Source organism: Pristiophorus japonicus, chromosome 17 (genome assembly GCF_044704955.1).
Source record: "Pristiophorus japonicus isolate sPriJap1 chromosome 17, sPriJap1.hap1, whole genome shotgun sequence".
NCBI lineage: Eukaryota > Metazoa > Chordata > Chondrichthyes > Pristiophoridae > Pristiophorus > Pristiophorus japonicus.
The window spans coordinates 82356112-82362532 of NC_091993.1; positions in this window are offsets into that span (position 1 = coordinate 82356112).

A 6421-nucleotide genomic window follows, 5' to 3' on the forward strand; every position below is an offset into this window, starting at 1 on the left:
CCACCCTACTTCATCTCACCCCATCAGCATATTCCTTTCCCCCTCATGTACTTATCTAGATTCCCCTTAAATGCATCTATGTGATTCACCACAACTACTCCGTGCTGAAGCAAGTTCCACATTCTAACCATCATTTACATAATCAATTTAACATGGCTGATATCAATCATGACAACCACAATCCTAAAACACACCAAAATCTTATTAAATTCTAGGATATCTACTGCAGCAATCTGCATGGTAAGTCAGAGCATATGAAGTTCAATAATGATAAGAATGTTTATACCATGTAGGAGATAACAGCGGGGCCGCTGATTTACATTAACGAGTTAGGATATAGATCAGCCACGATCTCATTGAATGATGGACCATACCCGTGGGGCTGAATAGCCTACTCCTGGTCCTATGTTCTTACTTTCCTGATGATTTATGCAATGATTTCTTTTAGGTTAATTTATCTACAAATATTCCTATTTAGCCACTAAGACTTCACTTTACCCTGATCCTTCCTTTTAACCTCATAATACACAAAACCCCATTTGTCCTTCAGCATGGATTCCTTCTGTAGTGCTGGTATTCTTACCCAACAGCACTCCCCAAAGTACCTTCTCCACAGCATTCCCATAACAGAAAATCTAACCCTCCTTTGATGTCTCACATATAAAAATGTAGCATCATCATCATAGGCAGTCCCTCGAAATCGAGGAAGACTTGCTTCCACTCTAAAAGTGAGTTCTTAGGTGACTGAACAGTCCAATATGGGAATTACAGTCTCTGCCACAGGTGGGACAGATAGTCGTTGAGGGAAAGGGTGGGTGGAACTGGTTTGCCGCATGCTCCTTCTGCTCCCTGCGTTTGGTTTCTGCATGCTCTCGGCAACGAGACTCAAGGTGCTCAGCGCCCTCCCGGATGTACTTCCTCCACTTAGGGCGGTCTTTGGCCAGGGACTCCCAGGTGTCGGTGGGGATGTTGCATTTTATCAAGGAGCCTTCGAGGGTGTCCTTGAAACGTTTCCTCTGCCCACCTTGGGCTCGCTTGCCGTGTAGGAGTTCAGAGTAGAACGCTTGATTTGGGAGTCTTGTGTCAGGCATGCGTACAAAGTTGCCAGCATCGAAAAATGTAGCACCTAGCACAGATCCAATGGCCCCACTTTACACAGAATACAGATCATCATTTTACACAGAATGTACAGCACAGAAACAGGCCATTTGGCCCAACAGGTCTATGCAGGTGTTTATGCTCCACACGAGCCTCCTCCCACCCTACTGCATCTCACCCCATCAGCATATTTCTTTCCCCTTCATGTACTTATCTAAATTCCCCTTAAATGCATCTATGTGATTCACGATAACTACTCCATGCTGTAGCAAGTTCCACATTCTAACCATCATTTACATCAGCATTGGACAACCAATCACGGTACAGTATTCTCATTGATAGCAATGGGAACTTCGTAACTCCGAGTTCTCATTGCTATCAATGAGAAAAACAGCCAAACACAACACAACAAACAAAAAAATCCTCACAACTTCAAAACCAATTGAAATGAAAGTTAATCAAATGATTTGTAAAAAAATATATATATTTTGTATTTCTTTTTTATGTCTTTTAGTAGTGTCCAAAATAAACTTACCTTAATGGACAGGGCCCCCACTCTAAAAATGCATGTTTAAATTTTATTTTTATGTGTTTTAAAACTCTTATGCTGGTAAAAGTAGGAAATGTGCCTGGTTTTACCAGGTGTAAGAGTTTTAAGGACATTCGTTGGGCAGGAAATGGGCAAATAGCCCAATCTCACCCGCGCGAATGTCCTGGCTGCGAAGATGTGGAGAATCTGTCAAGAAAAATCTTGACAGATCGGAAAAGCCGGTTTTCAGTGCATGTGCATTGCGCACCAAAAACCGGCTTTTGCCAGACCGGAATTTTAGCCGCAATCTTAAAAATAGCGAAGCCAGTTGCTTAAGGCAACGTATTACGATTCAAGCTCACACTTAATTGCTTTTCTTGTGTCAGTGCCAACAGTCTACACCCTATGAACTGAAGCCTGCTCTTATGCATGAGGTTATCTGGGATAGCATGCCCTGGGCAATCAATGAATACTTTTATGGCTACTGCATAACTTGTGGGAATGAAACTATGGGCTGGAAATTCATCAGCTTTCCGCCTATTTTACCACCGGTTTACCACCGGAAAATTAGTTACCACTGAAATACCGCCGAAATCATAAATTACCGGCAAAATACCGCAGAAATACCACCGGTAGTAAATTCATCAGTGATTATCTGCCAGTGGTAAAAAATACTGCCCGCCCAGTTTTTTCAATGTTATTATGACGTAAATCAGTGTACAACGCCGAAATACTGCCGAAAAATATTGCTGGTGGTAAATTCATCAATACCACCATTTTTACCACCGGACTAAAACACCACCGTGAAAACTGTAGTCTTACCTGCTCAGACCCAGCGGTAACGATGCCCTTTATAGGAATTACAGTCTCTGTCACAGGTGGAATGGATAGTCATTGAAGGAAAGGGTGGGTGGGGAGCCTGGTGTGCCGCAGGCTCCTTCCGCTGCCTGCGCTTGTTTTCTGCATGCTCTCGGTGACGAGACTCGAGGTGCTCAGCACCCTCCCAGATGCTCTTCCTCCACTTAGGGCTGTCTTTGGCCAGGGACTCCCAGTTGTCGGTGGGGATGTTGCATTTTTATTAAGGAGGCTTTGAGGGTGTCCTTGAAAGGTTTCCTCTGCCCACCTGGGGCTCGTTTGCCATGTAGGAGTTCCCAGTAGAGCGCTTGCGTTGGGAGTCTTGTGTCAGGCATGCAAACAATGTGGCCCGCCCAACGGAGCTAGTTGAGTGTGGTCAGTGCTTCGATGCTGGGGATGTCGCCCTAATCGAGGACACTAACATTGGTGTGTCTGTGCTCCAGGGGATTTGCAGGATCTTGCAGAGACAGCGTTGGTGGTATTTCTCCAGTGATTTGAGGTGTCTACTGTATATGGCTCTGAGCCATACAGGAGGGCGGGTATCACTACAGCCCTGTAGACCATAAGCTTGGTGGCAGATTTGAGGGCCTGATCTTCGAACACTCTCTTTGTCAGGCGGCTGAAGGCTGCGCTGGTGCACTGGAGGCGGTGTTGAACCTCGTCGTCGATGTCTGCCCTTGCTGATAATAGGCTCCCAAGGTATAACAATACAACAACAACAATAGCAGCAACAACATCAACAGCAACCAATCAGCCAACACCCCCCATCCTGCACCTATTTTAACAGTGTCCACCACTCCCACCACCTCTCCCCCCCTCCCCCCGATCTTTACCCCCAAATGCTTCCTCCCGCCACCCCTACCCCTACCCGTGTTGGGACCAGGAAGTTGTACAGCAAGGCATCCAGAGCGCTGCTGTTGTCGGGAAATAGATGTTGGCGACGCCATGTGTGGATCCACTGGAGAAGCTCAGTGTATGGAAGACCCGGCTTCTGAGTCGAAAGGCAGTTCTGCCTCCCCACCCACAGGTGCTGTGGGTCTGGGTGGTATGACACGGGGGGCTGCAGTGCCAAAAGCCGAGATCATCAATTGTCACAGGGCATTGTAAGATCTCTAAATCTCTGGCATTAAATTGACAGTGAGACTGATTCTTTTAAAACAATTCAGAACAGTTTATTAAGCACACACACATGCACATCTATCAGCAGTCGTCAGTTACCCTACGGATCGACTTACTTACAACAGATACAATGTTACAATAATGATTTATAAAAAGGTATACGTCACTTTCCTCTGGCTGGCTGGCTGAACACACGGCTTACTGTTTCGGCTGGTCTTCAGCAGGAAGTCTGCTGTGTGCTCAGAGAGAAGGAAAAGAGAGAAAAAAATCTTTGGCTTGAGTTCTTATACCTTTCAAAGCCATTGTTCCTCAGAAAGCCCCAGGATTGGATCTTGGTCCCAGGCAGTTCCTTATTGGCTCTCCTCACCCATGTGTCCATCTGGAGGCATTCCTTGAAAAGGTTAATGGCTTTCCAATTAACACAATACACAAACACCACGCTGGGAGTCTGTGAACTTCCATTCTGTCAAAACTGTCTTATCGTATAATCTCATTTTTTTAACATTTATACATACTCAGAATCAATCTTATTACTGAACACTTTTATTCTTACAGCATTGACAGACTTGGTGTTTTCACGCATCGCCGCAATCAGCTGCGACATGTCCGCAGATTGTCTGGCAAATTGTGTGGCGATGTTGCTGGAAGTTCCACCCAGGGCCTGGAGGAGCTCTCGTTCGACACTCTCCCTTGACAGTCCCACCAAGTCCAGGTTTGCACCTGCCTGTCTGTGAGCATACCAACTTTGCCAACGCAACCTCCGTAGAGGTGGCATACGGGGTTCTACACTCAGGGTGCGTTGCCACACACTACTTGATCCCGCTGCCTCGGAGGCTGGGAACCCGTGAAAAGTGGATCCCTCCGAGGGAGTTGTGGCTGCAGCTAAAAAATGTGCTGACTCGTCCAACCCCACCATCCCCACCTCTCCCTCCACCAACAATTCCTCCTCCACCTCTACCCCCCACTGACTCCAACAATGATCCCCCCCCCCCCCACAATGGATGTTCCCTCCATAGGGTCCTCTTGGAGCCTGTCATCAGACTCTTCCTCATCCTCCTCATTCTCCTCGGTGACCCAAGTGCGCATATATGAACTGGAGGTGGAGCTTGTGTGGTGGGATGGCAGCCATGCAACTACTCATCTGGAAATAGAAAACAACATACGAATGGTTAGCAGCAGGGGAGGGTGACATGAGTATGGTCACATAGCGCAGACTTGTTTGAAGGACCAACCGCTACTGCATTATATGTCATCGAGAGACACTACATGAAATTACCCTAACCCGAGTCCACAGACACTACATGACATTACATTACATTACATGACTCCAACATTACATTACATGGCCCGGGGATTTTGCAGGACTTACCCTCAGCTGAAGTTGTCGGATCCACACCCCCACGGGTAGCCGCTCTGTTGTGCGCACCCACCAGGGCTGCCACATGTTCCTCCACCTCTGTTAGTGTTTGGATGCTGAGTGCACCATCCCCCTCCCCCCCAACCCCCCACCCCGTGTGATGCTGTACGGCACAATTGTGAGCCAGTTTCTTCTGCAAAAATGACCTAGCAATGCTTAACCGAACTGCCCTTCTGCTCTTGTGACACACATAGATAGCCATCGAAGCACATGAAACATACTGTGTGCATTTAATGCAGTCCTTTAATACAGTCCTTTGTTTAATGTCCCATTAAGCTGCATGTGGTTGATGAGGAAGACATCGAAGTGCAGAAACCTCTTTTAAGATCTCAGAAAGCAATCTTAATAAGATCACTCATGGCAAAAAAGGTGCACACTAAGCCTATCTACATCAACATGTGTAAGATTTACGTTGTAAGTAATCAAGGAGTGTATAAATAAAAATATTACTTACTCTCGCAGATGCGCAAAGGTCATTTCACCTCTTCCTGCACTGCTGGGGGCCCCAGTGGATTTGATCTGCCAAGGACATCTCCTCTGATATGGCAGTCCATATTCTCCAGCCTACAGCTGAGGGGGGGGTGGTAGGGGGCTCGTCATCCACCCATGAACAATTGTCCCCATCTGCCAACAGTGCCTCTTGGGCATCCAGGCTGAACTTCCGAGCCCTCTGCCCCCCCAATTCTGCTGGCTGTATTTTTATCCTTTTTCTTTATTATTCTAATTATTAATTCTCTCTCTGTTATTATTTTGCTCTCTATTTCCCTATTATGTCTGCTATTATTCAATTTTAACTGCTTTTATCGCTCTGAATCTCCTGTACGTTTATCTCCTCTATCTCCTCTGATGAACTCCGATGAACTGCTCTCTCTCTCTCTCCAAAATGGTGCTCTGCGCATCCGTGGGTGACCCCTGACACCTGACCAGAATCACGGGGGAAAAAATCGGGGGGAAAAAATCGCGCATGCGCAGAAGGTCCATTCCTTTTCTGCGCCAAAAAAAACAGTCTTGCATGACTAAAAATACCGCTACGGCTACCACCAGTCAACTTTTGACCAAACTAGCGGCCTTCACTCATAGAGGTATTTCAATGGTTAAAAAAAACCTTGATCTGCAATTACCCGGGAATATCGCCGAAAAACCGGCGGTAGCGCTATTTGACGAAATTCCAGCCCTATGTCTCACATCACTTCAGAAGGAGGATAATATAACTCACATCAGACACTTTTGTAACATTCTTACAAAAGGTTATTCAAACAGGATTATTCATGAACAATCGGGAGCTATTTGCAGAAGCAATCAGTAAAAGTGATAGTGGGAATCAATCCAAAATAACAGCATCAATCCAGTTCATATAGGGTTAAACAGACAGCCCAGTCTGACATAATCTTTAAAAACTTTGT